At 45.6% G+C, this 17490-nt stretch overlaps 1 long non-coding RNA gene across 9 annotated transcripts in view; it reads right to left on the minus strand.

Moving 5' to 3' along the window:
* Positions 1 to 17490, minus strand: part of LOC139278425 (uncharacterized) — a 339699-nt gene that overhangs the window by 60779 nt on the left and 261430 nt on the right. Inside the window, exon 5 of one of the 9 annotated variants that reach the window (XR_011596261.1) lies at positions 995 to 1039. The exons of the other annotated variants lie outside the window; for them this stretch is intronic. This is a non-coding gene — a long non-coding RNA (uncharacterized lncRNA). The remainder of the gene's footprint in view (positions 1 to 994; positions 1040 to 17490) is intronic. 9 annotated transcript variants of the gene reach the window in all.

The following is a 17490-nucleotide window of genomic DNA, read 5'->3' on the forward strand; positions in this document are numbered from 1 at the left end:
GAAGTTGCTTCCATTTTATTGTAACTTTATTGCTTTTTAAAAATAAATTTATGAGCGTTAAATTAAACTCAAACCACAAGTGGACTTAATACTATCAATTTGCTTCTTTAAAACAAAAATCAGCTGTTGCACTCTCGGATAAATGTCCGAGCCACTTCAACATGGAAATTCATTTGCTTATTTCAGCACAGATGGAAATCTATGCAAACACATCGATGGCTACAGTAAAAATAGCACAACTTGGGAAATGAACCTATAGCTGTCCGAATGGAAATTACAGAAACATCTGAAAAAATCCAGTTGTTTAACCTCCTCACTGGGTACAACTCAATCCATAACATGCAGCATGTCTGAACATTTCATGAGCATATCTGCAAGGATCAAAATCGCACTTTTCAATTGCAACAATTTTTTTTTTTTTTAAACCTGGGAAAAAAAATAATCTTCGAAGACAAACCTATAAAAGGGTATGAAATGCATTAATTTCTATTAAGTGCAAAACTCAAACATGTCACAAGTAGCTATTGAACAATTTCTCAGATACACTTGACTGAAAGTCCCTCCGGTGCAGTGATTTTGATTTTTAAACCGAGAACACAAATGGCAGTCCCACACATGGTCAATGCGTGGTAACTGTGCACTTCAGTCCGTTGCGCAAGGGCAGTCAATGGTCGTAAGTGGCACCAGATCAAAAGAAAAATCAACTGCTCAGTCAGTTCCACTTTCACATTTCCCCCCACCGAACTATAAAACGTACAAAAATGTGTGGAAGTAAGCTACAGCAACTTGTTGCTGCTATTTCAAGTCTTTTGGCTGAAGCGAGCTTTCAGGTTCAGACCTACAAATGCGATTAGTCAAGCTCGCAATCATGTGCTCAAGAAACTGCCCAGTGAGGTTTGTGCACAACTCAAAAAACAAACACACACACACACACACACACACACACACACACGTTGCTGTTTTTATTAGGGGTTTGGATTCAGAAATCACTCACTTTTGTGGCATGTACGAGGAATCTCCGCTACTCCTCTTCCCCCACCTCCAAAATAATAGAAACAAAAGCTTTAATTTCTTTCCCCCCTCTTCCCTCTGAAAAGCCCATGTTTTACATTCTGAAAGACAAGTCTACACATTTAAAGAGAAAAGATTAAAAACCTGATATCCTAAATTTGCATTTGCAGCCACGGAATTAAACTCAGGAGTTCAGAGCGACTTGCAACCATTTACAGTGATCAATACCGCCGACAACGCAGCAGCACTGTGTACCCAACACAGAAACACACAGCTAGAGCTGCCAGCCAGTCCGTGAGTTACGCTCCCGCCTCGCAAGTTAAACTTAATTAAAACAAAGCCTCAGTGTAATGCAATTGTGCAGAACCCTCCACAGACCATTTACTCAACAGGTTTAAAAAACACTTTTTAAAAAGTAAAAGCATGCAACAATGTAGCATAACAAAACAGGAGGAGGAAAAGCGACACACAGCGTTTTGGCGCCCTTACCTTATTGTTCCCAGTGTTCAACTCTCCACCGTACCATTGAGCAGTTTAATTCACAAGGAGCGCTCGAGTGTCAGTGAGCTTGGCTGTTCTGATGTTTCGGAGGCCCCTGCTCTTCTTATGAATGAAACAGGACTATGACTCACCTTTTCCTCCCTCTAGTAGCTGGATGACAAACCCTACAGCTCTCTCATATTCCTGCCGAGCTCTTTGTTCATCAAATGTCGAGAAGAGCTCAAAGTTGATTTGATGTATTTTTATATAGATTTTATATATATATATATATGTATGAGCCCCAACCCACTGACAGAACTTCCTGAAAAAGCTGACAACATGGTGAGTAACTGTAGTCCAACACGAAACTAAAATGCAATGATTGTGCTACAGCCGATGATTCATCACCACACTGTACATTGCACAATCTCAATGCCTCGTGGTTGAAGCAATCCTTGCCAAGGTGCTGGAAAGAAAAACAACCAGTTTCCTCAATTTATCAGAAGGATAAATGTGCAGCCACTGACAGAAGGGATTCCCCTTAAAAGGGAGCGGGTGGGAGGGGGAGCGAGACCATGGCTTGCAAGCACACACTGCAGAGAAATAAACATCAATGTCCCGTCATCTACTGCCAGGTGATAGAATTCATGCAGATGCAAACAAAAAAGCTCACTAAAACATCTCTACCTTAAACACAACAGGGTTGAGAACTCAAAGATTCCTGACCAATTGCCTCTCCGAAATTATGACCCGGTTACTACCCAGGCAACTGATGTGGCAAGACACAATTTTCTTTAAACCTCGATCTCGTCGCCTGAACTTTGCTTGTTCTTCAAAGCCTGGGGCAACGACATACAGTTTCCCAGCTCTACTGGTTAACTATGAAATGTCATTCCACAACTTCCACCTATCAATACACGAAGTATCAAAAAGTTAACTATTTTGTTTTTAAAAAGCTGGTCACATTTGGTAAGCCCGTTCCTGGACCTTCAGTTGTGTCCTTTCCTGAAGGTGCTAACTCACATTTGGTCATTGTTCCATCGGTCCTGCAATGCTCTGGTGCCTTGTCGCTGTGGGGGGGGGGGGGGGGGGGGGTCATTCTTCATGCGCGAACCTAGACAGCAAACGCTGGTTTGTTGTTTGACCATAACTGCCATCACTGAGGCTCACCCATCCAAGCAGTCGCTGGATTATGACCAAAATCAGTAACTACAGCTGACTAATTCCACTTTAGCCCGGGTGCTGGAGCACCCCTGTACCATTTCTGCCATCAGCATCTAACTCGGCAAATGCTGGGAACGAAACCCAGCACCTTCCTGGTTAATATGCCTCATTTCCGCAGTGAATTGTCACTGTGGGAGCATTTCCAGCTTGTAACTGATTGGTAAGGGCAATAGGAATATTTGCTCACATATCAATGTGTTAATTCTACAGAAATACCCAAACGTATTGAGATTGTTTCTCAGACTAAAAGCACACGGAATTTAATTTCCCTTTTCCTTCCAAAGCTCAGGAATTAATACACATGCCAAGTCCACCTTAAAAATGTTATGTATGCAACACCTTGCAACCAGCATTCTACCACCACCAGAGGGCGCATCCATTGGAGTCCCAAGGGATCACAGCATGGGAGGCCTGCATATAAGCAGGCCTCCCATGCTGTGCCAGCACTCTGGAGTCAGAATAAAGAGACTAAGGTCACAATTACTCATGTCTACAGTACTCAGTCACATTGCTTTATTTGAGACGTAACAAAAAACATATTTATCCAGCTTATTTTCTACTGTAAAACTCCACTGTAATCACCACTTTTGACTTGCAACGCAGTGAATGCTTTATTTGAAAGAATTAATGAGCTTTTCGGGACTGGACAGCACAGTGGGCTGGCAGACTCTCTTCACCCGCAGACCCAGGTCCAAATCCAGTCCTGATTAAAGGAGTGAAAGACCCCTTTCTCCGCTAGCTATAAGGGGTCCTTTGTGGATTGGCATTGAACAGTCACAAACCAACCCTTCGTGAGAAAAGAACCACAACACAAAATAGTCAACATTTGGCAGGGACTGGCGCTTGGGCCACAGCAATGTTGAGTGTGGGAAGGGAAATTTCACACTGGTACAATAATGGGTGGTATCCTACAATTGGGACCAGAGCCCAGGGATGGATCACAGCAATGGGAGTTTTACTCAAATGCTGGCCCACGGCTGCCGTGGAAATGTTTCCATTCCAAAAAGGGTGACAAAGTGGGCAAAGCGTTCGTTTCCCCAGCACCGAACACCCTCTTGACCTATAGTACATAAACACAACCAAAAAAAAATCAAACTTGTGTCATATGGGTTCAAGTCCCACTCCAGGCACGCGAGCACAAAAATCTAGGCTGATACTCCAGTGCAGTGCTGAGGGAGTGCTGCACTGTCGGGGGTGCCATTTTTCAGATGAGGCACTGAGAGTCTGCCCTCTCAGGTGGGCATGAAAGATCCCATGACACTATTTCTAAAAACAAGAGTTATATCCCCCTTATCCTGGCCAATATTTATCCCTCAACCATCACAAACACCTTATTTTATCACATTGCTGTTTGTGGGACCTTGCTGTGCACAAATTGGCTGCCGTGTGTCCTAAATGACAACAATGACTACACTTCAAAAAAAGAACTTCATTGGCTGTAAAGCGCTTTGGGGCATCCGGTGACCGTGAAAGGAGCGAAAGAAATGCTTTCTTATTCTGAAATGCAGCATTTTAAAATCGGTTCAAAATATAAAAATCGCAACAGGATGCTCAAGGCACTATAAACAAACTGTGGAGTAGAAATGGGCCTGCATTTCGCCCGTTTGTTGGCACGTACCAACTTTTGGGCGCAAGGTTTTGCGGCCGACGCGAGACTGAAAGCAGCACTGGCTCAATTCCGGGTCCTGCGTCTGTTCCTTGAACCTTGTGTGTAATGAGCAGAAACTTGGAGTTTGCCACAAGGTTCCACAAGCAGCAGTAAAATAAAAGAAATAAGCAGGAGATCTTTGAATAATGGCATGGCATCTTTTGCATCCACCCGAGGAGGCAGATGGGGCCTCAAGCTCAACATCTCATCCAAAAGACGGCACCTCCGACAGTGCAGCATTCCCTCAGTACGACATTGAAGCGTCAGCCTAGATTACGTGCTCAAGTCACTGGAGTTGAGGCTAGAATTACGCCCTTCTGACTTCGAGGGGAGAGTGCTATTTTATGGAGCCAAAGCTGATGCCGGTACAACTTGATGGGGTCGATTTTACAAGTTAATTCTCCAAGCGCAGAGCTTTGTGCAGTGGGAGACCAAATCAGGAATTTAGGTGATTAGGTCGACCCTCCCGATTCACCATCCAACACACTGGGTCGACCTAATCACACTGAGCTTCAAGCCTGATCGCTCAACATGTGCTGGTCACGCAAAGCTCTGCACTAGGAATTCAAAGTTTCCCTTTATTCTAATTAGTGCCTTTAGTTCCGTGACACATTACACATTAGATTGGATGGAGTGTGGGGTGGCGGGGGGGGGGGGGGGGGGAAGAAAGAGAAGAAAAAGAAAAGATAAATGTTCCTTAAAAGTTGTTGAGTTGCTTTCTTTTACGGCCTCTTCAGAAAGATATTCTCCCTCACACTAGCGAGCATGTGGAATTTTTCCAGCCTCGAATCAAACAGCAAATTGCAAAAGTGGTTTCAAACTATACGTAAATGCTCCACAACTATTAACATAAGGTACCAACCAACATGAATAAATATCACCAATGCAAATCTAAACATGCTCTTCACACTGTGACTCAGAGCATCAGTATTTTTATTTCATTCACGGGATGCGGGTGTTGCCGGCAAGGCCAGCATTTATTGCCCATCCCTAATTGCCTTCGAGCTGTCGGCTCGTAGAGTGAACCACATTGCTGTGGGTCTGGAGTCACATATAGGCCGGACCGGGTAAGGACAGCAGATTTCCTTCCCTAAGACATTTGTGAAACAGATGGATTTTTACAACAATCCGGTAGTTTCATGGTCACCATTACTGATACTAGCTTCTTTTTTTTTTTTAATTCCAAATTTATTTTGTTAACTAAATTTAAACTCCCCAGCTGCCGTGGTGGGATTTGAACTCTTGTCCCAGATTATTAGTTTGGGGCTCTAAATTACTAGTCCCGTAACATAACCACTATGCTACCGTTCCCCTTGATTATCATTGTATTATACATTTCAAGAAATTCTTAGCAGGCCTGATATACTTCTGAAAAGATCAGCTTTCATACTGAAAATCGGTTCAACCATGAGTTATTGTTAAGAGTTTCCAGGCAGAGATTGCAAGAATGGTTCGAACAATGCTTTTCAGATATCACCACAACTGATTGAACTTCATGTCTCCCATCAAACATTTATTGCATGCAGCAGGCAGGGAACTTGACAGGAGGGGAAATGAATTTAAACAGAAAGCAAACAGTGTCCTCATTACACACTTAATTTGAAAATAAAAGCATGCAAAGTTGGGAGAATAAATTGCAGCATGTATTTTGTTTTAAAGTGCAACATATGTTTTGGAGATAAATGAGGGCACAGTGGGAGGAGGTAGAGAAATTCCCCAAAATTATATAGAGAATAATGGGTGTGTCGGAGCGGTTACAGTGCAAAACTTTCACCAAGAGATTTAGTTAAGAATGTGTTTCTCCGCCATCATGTTCACAGCTGGAAGGCACTTCCCCCCCCCCGCCCCGCCCCCCCCCCACAAAACCAATCCCTGATGATCCAACGGGAAGGGAAGGAAGATACACAATTGTGCCGAGTTAGTCCGGTAGATTTGTTACGTGTCCTTCTGGTGCTGCACAAGTGGATCTGTACCATGTTGGGGGAAGAATATAGGAACAGGAGGAGGTAATTCAGCCCCTCAAACCTGCTCTACCATTCAATGAGATCATGGCTGATCTGCGATCAAACTCCATATACCCACACCTTTGGCCCATATCCTTTAATACCTTTGGTTAACATAAAGCTATCAATCTTCAATTTCAAATTAACAATTGATCTCGCATCAATTGCCGTTTGCGGATGGGCGTTCCAAACTTCTACCATCCTTTGCGTGTCAAAGTGTTTCCTAATTTCACTCCTGAAAGGCCTGGCTCTAATTTTTAGACTGTGCCCCCTAGTCCTAGACGCCCCAACTAGCGGGAATAGTTGCTCTCTATCTACTCTATCTGTTCCCCTTAATATCTTGAAAACTTCGAGCAGATTTCCTCTTAACCGTCTAAATTCCATGTATAACAACCGTAATTTGTATACTATCTCCTCGTAACGTAACCTTTGAAGTCTTGGTATCCTTCTGGTAAACCTACGCTGCAGGGTCAATATATCCTTCCCAAGATGTGGAGCCCAGAATTGCTCACGTACTCCAGGTATGATCTAACCAGTGTTTATCATAGGTGCAACATAACTTCTACCCTCTTCTAAGAGATGGCAGGGGCTGGATACATGAAGTCAAATATCTAAATGTGACATTAGATTCTTCTTTTTAGGCATAATTGGAAATGTGCAGAGTTACAGACAAGTCTGTAAAAGGAAGAACTCCAATTTCTATTGCATCACAACCTCAAGCCATTCCAAAGTGCTTTTTCACCAATGAAGTATAGTCACTGTTGTAATGTAGGAAACTCTCTAACTACAAAAAGAGTACAGGTTAAACCTCTCTTATCCAGCATTCGCGGGACCTGGCCTGTGCTGGATAACAGATTTTGCCGGACATGGGGAGGTCACGTTACATTGGATGGTACAGGTACTGAGCAAGGGGATATCAGGGCTGGGAGTGGGGCAGAGAGATCATGGCCAGGGATTGGGGGGGGGGGGGGGGGGGGCGGTGGATCACGGGATCAGCAGCAAGGAAGGACTTCAATTTGTTCCACTTGTTCATGTCGGAGCGGCCAGGAATGGTGTCGGACGAGGGGTGGTGTCAGTTAAGGGAGTCCCGGATAAGGGAAGTTCAACCTGTACACACGTCTATTCAACACAGGTAAACCAACAGCAGATTTAGAGCAACACTGGAAAGTATCTATGCTACAAACACATTTATACTGTCACAACCCAACCTACTTGGGAGATTTAGTTCACTTCAAAAAGTTTGAAAATATCATTCCTCCTTGGCGGGATCTGAAATTGGATCTCAAAAGGTGAAATGCCCCTGCAATTCTAATGTGTTACTCAATCCCTACGATTAGCTTACTTTAATGAATAGGCAATGCTGCTGGGACTGAAGAACAAACAGAATGTCCTGCATTTTCACAATAGGATGTCACAAATTGGAAAAACAGCTTCCTAAATCATTAGTCATGTCAACAGAAATACTCCAGCTTTACAGGAATCCATTTTGAGACAGAGCAAGTCAGACATTGGGAAAATGGCTTCCGACAGTATTAGTCACACAGAGAAGGGCATACCATGCAACTATTGTACAGACAGCTTATGATGTGTTAGTGGTTACTTTAGATTCGAGCGTACAAGAATAGAGCCTGTTGATTAATCAGAATATCCACTATCTGGAGTCAAGTGGTCAAGCTAACTAACACTCAACATCACTTCAATCCTTGTGAAATAGCAGGTGTGGTTAAATAGCTCACTTTTTAAAAATCAGACAGGGATGAAAAGTATCTGCAGGAGGGAAAAGCCACGAAGAGGGAGAGGGAGAGAGAAAAAGCTGGAAGGCGAGTAGAAAGAGGAAAACCAGGAAGTGGGGAAGGAGAGAGAGAAAAAAACCGGGAAAGGTACAGAGGAAAACCGGGAAAGGCAAAGAGGAAAACAGGGAAAAACAAGGGGCTGGATTTTCCGGTCCTGTGTGCCGTGGGTTTCGCCCCGGAGCGGTGTGAAAGGCGGCGGCGAGGTCTCCAGCGCCCCGTCGCGATCCTCCGGTCGGGTTTCGCGGCGGCGCGGAGCAACATCGCCGGGAAGAGCTGCACGGGTGTGCATCGCCTCTGGTTGCGACACCGGCGAGAGTTTTGAGACTTGCTCGACCAGACCGCCTGGAAGTGCGCCCGCAATGACCTCCTGGGAAATCAGAGCGGTCCCACGATCCCGGTGGTGGAGAGGAAGGGAATGGGGATTCCAAAAGTAAGTGCGAGTGTTTTTTGTTTGAATATTTTGTGCGATTTGTTGTGGTAGCGTGGGCAATGTTTTAGGAATGTGTGTGTGTGTTTGTCTTACCCCCACCCCCCCCTCCCCAGGCCTCTCGGAGTGAGCACCCTGGCTGGCTGTTTCGCTTGCGAGTTTCCCATCCTAGCGCCACGAGAGGTGTACAACGCCTCCCTTAGCGCTGCACCCCCTGACGCAGTGCCCAGATGCCCAAACTTAAATACTAACTTAAATACCTGATTGCGAACTTTCCCGCCCTGCCGCCATTATCACCCCAAAAACAGAAAAGCTTAAAATCCAGCCCCAGGAAGGGGGAAGAGGAAGCAGAGAGAAAAAACAGGAAGCGAGGGGGCGGGGGGCAGTGGAAGAGACTGAGGAAGGAGAGACAAGGACGAAAGAGAATGAACACAAAAGCAAGCGGCACTGTGCCATCTCCTGATACTGTACTGCACTGTATTGCAGCGGGGTTTGAATCCACACCTTACTGACAGAGGGGATGAGCGTGTCATCAACTAAGCTCAACAGATATTTCTGATGACCACATTTAGCACAAAATCCAAATTTTAAACTGCAACTTGCTTCCCTTTTTTTGAAAAATGGCAGCTGATTTGGCAGCAACTCTGATTTTCAAAACACGAATGCATTAATCGATGCACCATATATAGCGATAAACACGAAGATGCAAAATAACGCACAAGAATTTTACCCCTTTTTAATAAACGACATTATTAAGAATACCGTTAACGAGCAATTCTTGTGCTGTTCTGAAGACCTTATCTTAATCTATAAATAAACAGGAAACCATTTTTGCACAATTTTATGATGTGCATGCCAATATCTAAAGCTGCAAACACAAATGATGCAGTGACTGGCGAACATGGCCAGAACTTCACGTGGAACACCATCTGAAAATGGTGACGGTTGGCATCTGAACGCTGACCATCATCAAGGTGGCCCACAGCCAGTCACATGGCAGGAAGTCCTCATTTCTAGCCTTCCCTCAAGAAGCTGCAAAGCCCCAAGGCAAACTCAGGGAGGGCCGCTGCATCAGCTCGCACCTGTTCTCAACTCAGATACATCGCTGCCAGAACAGACAATATCAGTCCCCTTCTCTCTCGCGCTCTCTCGCACATCACAACTAACTCAAGTCACACGTAAACGGACTGTTGGTGAGACGATGCTTATACCACCAGACACAGCCAAAGTATCTGTTATAACACCCGGAGAACATTCTTCCCCGCCATCTGCTGTTATTTCGGATTTGCCTCAGATTTACATTCTTCAAAAAAAAAACACACAATGCTTTCAAAAATGATTGCAAAGGAACCAGCGTTGGCACATTTTGGGGTAACTGGAAGTGCAGTGTGTTATGGGAAATATTTTTCTCCTTCCCGAACCAAGGGCACAACTCTTTTGACATGCCTTCAGGCACTATTTTGTGCATTCCATTTAGGATTCCTAGAAAAAGGTTTTCATTTCTGTTCATTTCCTTGAACCATTCTGCACAGCACAGAATGGATCACCACCACCATCAAGGCTGTTTTTTATGCCCACAACTGAAGAGAATGGTCTGGAAAAAAAACTTCATAAAAACAAATTAAAAAATATAACAAAGTGCCCCATGATTCCTGGGATGTGGGGGGGGTGCAGGGAGGGGATTGTCCTATGAGGCGAGATTGAGTAGAGTAGGCCTATATTCTCTAGAGTTTAGAAGAATGAGGTGATCTCATTGAAACATACAAAATTCTTGCCGGACTTGACAGGGGTAGAGGATGTTTTCCTTGGCTGGGGAGTCTAGAACCAGGGGTCACAGTCTCAGAATGTGGTCAGCCAGTTAGGACTGAGGTGAGCAATTTCTTCACTCAGAGAGTGGTGAATCTTTGGAATTCTCTACCCCAGAGGGCTGTGAGTATATTCAAGATAGAGATCGATAGATTTTTGGATACTGAGGGAATCAATGGATATGGGGACAGTGCAGGAAAGTGGAGTTGAGGTAGAAGATCAGTCGTGGTCTTACTGAATGGCGGAGCAGGCTCGAGGGGCCGAATGGCCGATTCTGCTCCTATTTATGTTTTTACTAGGTCCTGGGAGCACGTCTTTTACACATATGATGGCTGAGAATATGAATGTGATTTAATCCGTTGGTCAACTTGGAGAAAAGCAGGTACACTCGAGGGCTACAGTACTTTGACACAGGAGGTACCTCACCTTGCACTTATACAGTGCCTTTAATGTAATAAAAGGTCAGCACTTCACATGAGCATTACTAACCAGAATGTGACACTGAGCCACACAGAGATATTAGGACAGATGGCCAAAAGCATGGTAGGTTTAAGGAACATCTTAAAAGGAGAGGGGTCGAGAGGCGGAGAGGTTTAGGGAGAGAATTCCAGAGCTTGGGGCCTTGGCAGCTAAAGGTGGAGTGATGAAAATCAGGGATGTACAAGATTGGAGGAGTTGAGGGCTGGAGAAGGAGAGAGAGAGAGAGAGAGAGAGAGAGAGAGAGAGAGAGAGAGAGAGAGAGAGAGAGAGAGAGAGCGAGAGAGAGAGAGCGAAAGAGATAGGGAGGGGCAAGGCAACAAATGAATTTCAATATCAGGATGAGAATTTTAAAATCTAGATGTTACTGGACCAAGAGACAATGTAGGTTAGCGAGCACAAGGGTGACGGGACTTGGAGAGAGTTAGGACATAGCAGCCAAGTTTTGGATGACCTCAAGTTTACGCAGGGTAGAATGTGGGAGGCTAGCCAGGAGTGCATTGGAAGAGTCAATTCTAGAGGTAACAAAGGCATGGATGTGGGTTTCAACAGATGTGCTGAGGCAGGGGTGGAGTGATGCGATGTTCGGGAGCTGGAAGTAGGCAGGTTTGGTGATGTTGTCAGAAGCTCACCTCGGGGTCAAATACGACACCAAGGTTGCGAATGGTCTGGTTCAGCCTCAGACAGTGGCCAAGGGAGGGAGTCGGTGGGTATGGAACGGCGTTTGTGGTGGGGACCGAAGATAAAGGCCCCAAGTTTCAACATGATTTGCTCCTGATTTTTTAGGAGCAACTGGTGTAGAACGGAGTATCTTAGAAATCGGAATTCTCGCCATTTAGTTTGCTCCAGTTCTAGTCAGTTAGAACAGTTTCACTTTGGAACAGAATTTTTTTTCAAAAGGGGGCATGTCCGGCCACTTACGCCTGTTTTCAAAGTTTCGTCAGTGAAAACTTACTCCAAACTAACTTAGAATGGAGTAAGTGAAGATCTTTGTACGCTCGAAAAAACCTTGTCTACACTTTAGAAAATCAGGCGTAGGTTACAAATCAGGCGTAGGGAATGGGGGGGGGGGGGGGGTTTAAAGGGAAGTTTACAAACATTAAACACTTCAGTTTTACAAATAAAGAGCCATCATCAATAATAAATGATAAAAACATCAATAAATCAATCAAAAAAATTAAGAAGAAATAATTTTTAAAAAATTAAACATTTCCTACTTACCGACTGCAGCACCGGGAGCCCTCCAACAGCGTGCTGGGATTGCCCCCCGCCCCCACCCAGTGTGTCTCTATCTCTCTGTCTGTCTTTGTGTGTCTCTCATTCTCTGTCTGTCTGTGTATGTGTTTCTGACAGCGAGGGGGGTAGAGGGAGAGAGGGGGGGGGGGGGGAGAAGGAGAAGGAGGGAGAGGAGGGGGGGGTGGGAGAAGGCGGGGGGGGAGGAGAAGGAAAAGGAGGAGGAGGGGGGGGAAAAGGAGATTGGGGGGGGGGGGGGGAAAAGGAGATGGGGGAGGCTGAACGGGTCGGGCCCGAGACTCATTGGGTCGGGTCGGGGGGAGCGCGGGTCGGGGGGGGTGGTGGGAGGGAGGGAGGGAGGTCGGTTCGGGTCGGGGGGAGGGAGGGAGAGGGAGGGCAGGTCAGGTCCAGTCCGGGGGTGAGGGGGGGAGCGGGAGTCAGGTCGGTGTCGGGTCCGGTCCGGAGGCGGGGGAGGGGGGAAGCGGGAGTCGGGTCGGGTCCAGTCCAGGGGGTCGGGGGAGAGTCCGGTCCAGGAACCGGGGGGGGGAAGCGGGGGTCGGGTCCGGTCCAGAGGCGGGGGGCGGGAAGCGGGAGGAGCTGGCCGTGGGAGGCAGCCTTACGCACGCAGCCCCAGTGAGGCCATTCGGCCAGGGCTCGGGGCTGCGTGCTTCGGGCCCCTCCCACACAGTTTTGGGCGCCTGGAGCTACTGCACATGCGTGCCCACTGTAGTGCGCATGTGCAGAGGTCCCGGCACTGTTTTCAGTGCAGAGACCTGGCTCCGCCCCCAACAGCTCCTGCTGCGCCGCACCGAGCTGCAAACGACCAGCAGGGAGCTGGAGAATCTGGAAGTTTTTTTTAGGCGCACCTTGTGGCGCGAAAAACGGGCATCCAGGTCGGGACTGCGCCGTTCTCGGCGCGGCTCGAAACTTGGGCCCAAAAACTTTGGTCTTTCCAATATTTAGTTGGAGGAAATTTCTGCTTATCCAGTACTGGATGTCAGACAAGCAGTGTAACGTATCAGAGATGGTGGCAGGGTCACGGGAGGTGGTGGTAGAGGTAGAATTAATTGTTGCCAGAGTACATGTGGAATCTTACGTTCAGTAAGAATATAGTTGCCGGACTCTGATCCCTTCTTCATCGGGAAGTGGGTTCACTTTTGTTGCAGGAAGTGCAATAGGATGAGAATGAAATGGAGCTTTCGGATCAGTCTTTCGGATGAGACGTTAAACCGAGGCCCCGTCTGCTCTCTCAGGTGGACCTAAAAGATCCCATGGCATTTTTCGAAGAGGAGCAGGGGAGTTATCCCCGGTGTCGTGGCCAATATTTATCCCTCAATCAACACAACAAAAACAGATTATCTGGTCATTATCACATTGTTGTTTGTGGGAGCTTGCTGTGCGCAAATTGGCTGCCGCGTTTCCCACATTACAACAGTGACAACATTTCAAATGTACTTCATTGGCTGTAAAGCGCTTGGAGACATCCAATGGTTGTGAAAGGCGCTATAGAAATGCAAGTCTTTTCTTCATCCACAAAACCTAGTCTGATGCCGATTTTTATGCATCTTACAAACTAAGATTACTCCACTAAATACTGCCTAAAATATTCTCTTCGGCATTCTGTAAACTGCAACAGTACCACATAGTTTTATATGATTAATTGTAGGCAAGTGATATTTACCAGAGTACATTAGGATTTACTCTCCTCCGTTTTAAGAAATGCATTAACAAAATACTTGGAACTTCAATCTGCAGCCATGCTGACATTGGGTGGGAGTTATCAACTAGAAGTGACGAATCAGTTAGCACTTTTAACAACCGGATAAAATCTAGACAAAAACGAAATTATTCCTCAAAAAAAAAATCTGCTTTCATCTCTGCCTCAGTGACTGTGGAATGTAATGCTCCACTTCATTATGAGGAACTTTTGAAAGCTGATCAACCTGGGATGATTGTTTAATGAAGGGCAATTGGAGAGGAGGAACAAATGGGTAAAAAAAAAGTGTCCCAACAGAATTGTATCAAAAATAAGGCAAGTTGTTTCAGAACTCTTAGATGTCTGAATAAAAGTTCGAATCTCTGCTGGCATTGTTCATTTAGAAACTTAACTAAACTGTGACTCGCTGTCTCAATCAGATACTTCGCAAGTATGCTATTTTGTACTCTGGAAATGACACAAACGAAGACTTATTTTATCAATTCACGTCAATGAATCAAGTAAACTGTCGAAAGCTGTAAGCCTATGGAAAGATTTTTTTTATATAAGTGGTGAATATTTTGTGATCCACGAGCCAGTGGCTCAGTGGGTAGCAGACTCACCCGAGTCAGAAGGTTGTGGATTCAAGTCCCATTCCAGGACAAAAAAAAAGAGAGGCTGACACTCCAGTGCAGTGTTGAGGGAGTGCTGCACTGTCGGAGGTGCCGTCTTTCAGAGGAGACGTTAAACCGAAGCCCTGTCTGCTCTCAGGTGGATGTAAAAGATCCCGTGGCACTATTTCGAACAAGAGCAGGGGAGTTATCCCTGGTGTCCTGGCCAATATTTATCCCTCAACCAACATCACTAAAGCAGAATATCTGGTCATTATGACATTGCTGTTTGTGGGAGCTTGTCATAATGCATTTCTTGCATTACAACAGTGACTACACTCCAAAAGTACATCATTGGCTGTAAAGCGCTTTGGGACATCCGATGATCGCGGGAAACGCGATAGAAATGCAAGACTTTCTTTTCTTTCTTCTATTAATCCAAGATTCAAAGAAACTAATAACAGGTTAACTTAAAGAGAGATATTTATAAGAGAGGGCACTTAGACTCTCGCGACGGCTTACTGAGCTGCCAAGCCATGCAGACCAAAAAGATCTTGAACTCAACATCCAATCTGTCCTGGGTTTCCTGATCTCAGAAAGAGTTGTGTAACAAGTGCTCCAACTTAGTTCTGTGCAATTGGGTTCGAAAGGGAAAACCCACCCAGGGTTTGAGCTCCCATTTCCAATCCCATGAACCCCGAGATTGGTTGGTTTCTGTTGGGCAAGGGTAGCAAGGGTCACAGAACCAAGTCACAGTGGATGGAGTTACGATACAGATCAGTTCTGTTCTAATTGAATGGCAGATCGGGCTCGAGGGGCCAAATGGCCTCCGACTGGTCCTACATCCCCTACTGGAAGTGAGTGCGTCTGGAGATTGAGAGCGTTCAGGGTCAGCTCAGCTATAGTGCCCCACTCCCGTAATGAGAATAACCTGTCATCGCCCAAGGCCAACGTTTGCACATGTTGTGTTGTGAGAGTACATTGTGCGATATACTGGAAGGTGTTTGTGGAACTGTACTTCATGAATAGAGAACCAACTCCAGGAACTTGAGCACAATCAATCAAGGCTGACACTACAGTGCAGTACTGAGAGAGTGCTGCACTGTTGGAGGTGCCGTCTTTCAGATGAGACGTCAAACCGAGGCTCTGTCTGCCTCTCAGGTGAACTTAAAAGATCTCATGGCACTATTTTGAAGAAGAGCAGGGGAGTTATCCCCAGTGTCCTGGGGCCAATATTTATCCCTCAGTCAACATAACAAAAACAAATTATCTGGTGATTATCACATTGCTGTTTGTGGGAGCTTGCTGTGCGCAAGTTGACTGCTACCGTTTTCCCAGAGTACAACAGTGACGACACTCCAAAAAGTAATTCATTGGTTGTAAAGCGCTTTGAGACGTCTGGTAATAGTGAAAGGCGCTATATAAATGCCTTCTTTTAGTGACAATCTCAGTCAAGAATGGGAGGAGGTGGGGGGGGCGGTAAAAGAACAGAAAAAAAGATTGAGGGAGCCCTCATCCGCCCTCGATTTGATTCTGCATTTATTTTCATAAAATCTATTAATTTTAACAGTTAGTGCATTTTTTCTGGCACAACTCTAAACCACATCCTCCATCATTTTTTGCTGAATCATAGTACTCCTGTAGGTTGGCATTCGCAAACGTAGATGGGGCAATTTGTCACACTGCTAGATCAAGGCAAAAAGTGTTAAACTGAAGGGGTTAAAATGAGATGTGTGTGCCCCACCTTCGATTGCAATTCAACACTGCCAGCCAAAGTGACTGTAGATATCTTAGAAATCTATTGGCAGAAACCCCAAAAATGCCTGTGGTTGCGTAGAATCAGAAAACATGCAGCCCCAGGAGTTCAGAGAGAGAATGAAACCTGTTGTAGTGCATAGAAACATCTTACAGAACGATTAGAGATCACTGTGCAGTAAATCCATGCGGCTCTTGACGAGCAAAGAGTGTGTTCAGGTATCCTTCAAAATAAGCAGCAGATATGATCTGGAAACGGGAACATCTGGGCACCTGTACCACACCAGAAATGTGCAAACTAAACAAGTCCAGAAGGAACATCTTGTCTCCGGTATTGGGATACGAAACTCATGGACTAAGCTGCCACCTGCTGAAGCAATGCTGAATGCACTAGATCCTTTTCAAAGGCTGGGATAAAGAAAGACTTGCATTTTTATAGCGCCTTTCGTGACCACCAGACGTCTCAAAGTGCTTTACAGCCAATGAAGTACTTTGTAGTCATGGTTGCAATGTGGGAAACGCGGCAGCCAATATGTGCACAGCAAGCTCCCACAAACAGCAATGTGATCATGACCAGGTAATCGGTTTTGTGATGTTGATGGAGGGATAAATATTGGCCAGGACACTGATTTCAGCTTTATCAGGAGTGCTCCATTCTTCAAACGCCCTCTTTCTGTGCAGGAGGTCAACCTTAAGAGTCCTTCAGTTTCCGCCCGAATGATTTTGCATCAAGACAAGACTTTTGTGGTGTCATCCCTGGGTCGAAGCATGTATGCACAGTCTTCAGCTCCACACTCTGTACCCAATCTCTATGACCAATGGGACTTCAATCCCAGATCCCCAGCCAAGCCTTCCTAAAACCCTCAACAATACTGTCCCATCCCATCGCTCTCCTCCCCAACTCCACTGAGCAATACTTCACCCAGCTCTTCGATCCTCCAAATTCCTGCTTCAGGCTCAGCCTGACCAAACCTCCTGAGCACAGGCTCAGACTCACTCAGCCCTGTAGATACACAAATCCGAGATGGAGGGGAGGCAAGCTCACCCCTTCCTTGCAAGGATGGTACACGTGATCCTGTGTGAATGTATCCAAGTAATCATCCATAGGCCTAGCTGGATGAAGATGCTTTTCTCTCCTATGATCCAGATTTCATATTGAGCTCCATTTCCAAAAATCCTCAGCAATTGCTACTTGGGTGTTTTGCTAATAATTCACATCTCGGCACCAACACTTTCCAAGCACACAGTAACTGGCTTTACAACAAAACAAACTACTTCTTCCAGCTCTGAAGATGCAATCTGTCCCGAAGGAAATTCCTTCCGAGA

Source organism: Pristiophorus japonicus, chromosome 13 (genome assembly GCF_044704955.1).
Source record: "Pristiophorus japonicus isolate sPriJap1 chromosome 13, sPriJap1.hap1, whole genome shotgun sequence".
NCBI lineage: Eukaryota > Metazoa > Chordata > Chondrichthyes > Pristiophoridae > Pristiophorus > Pristiophorus japonicus.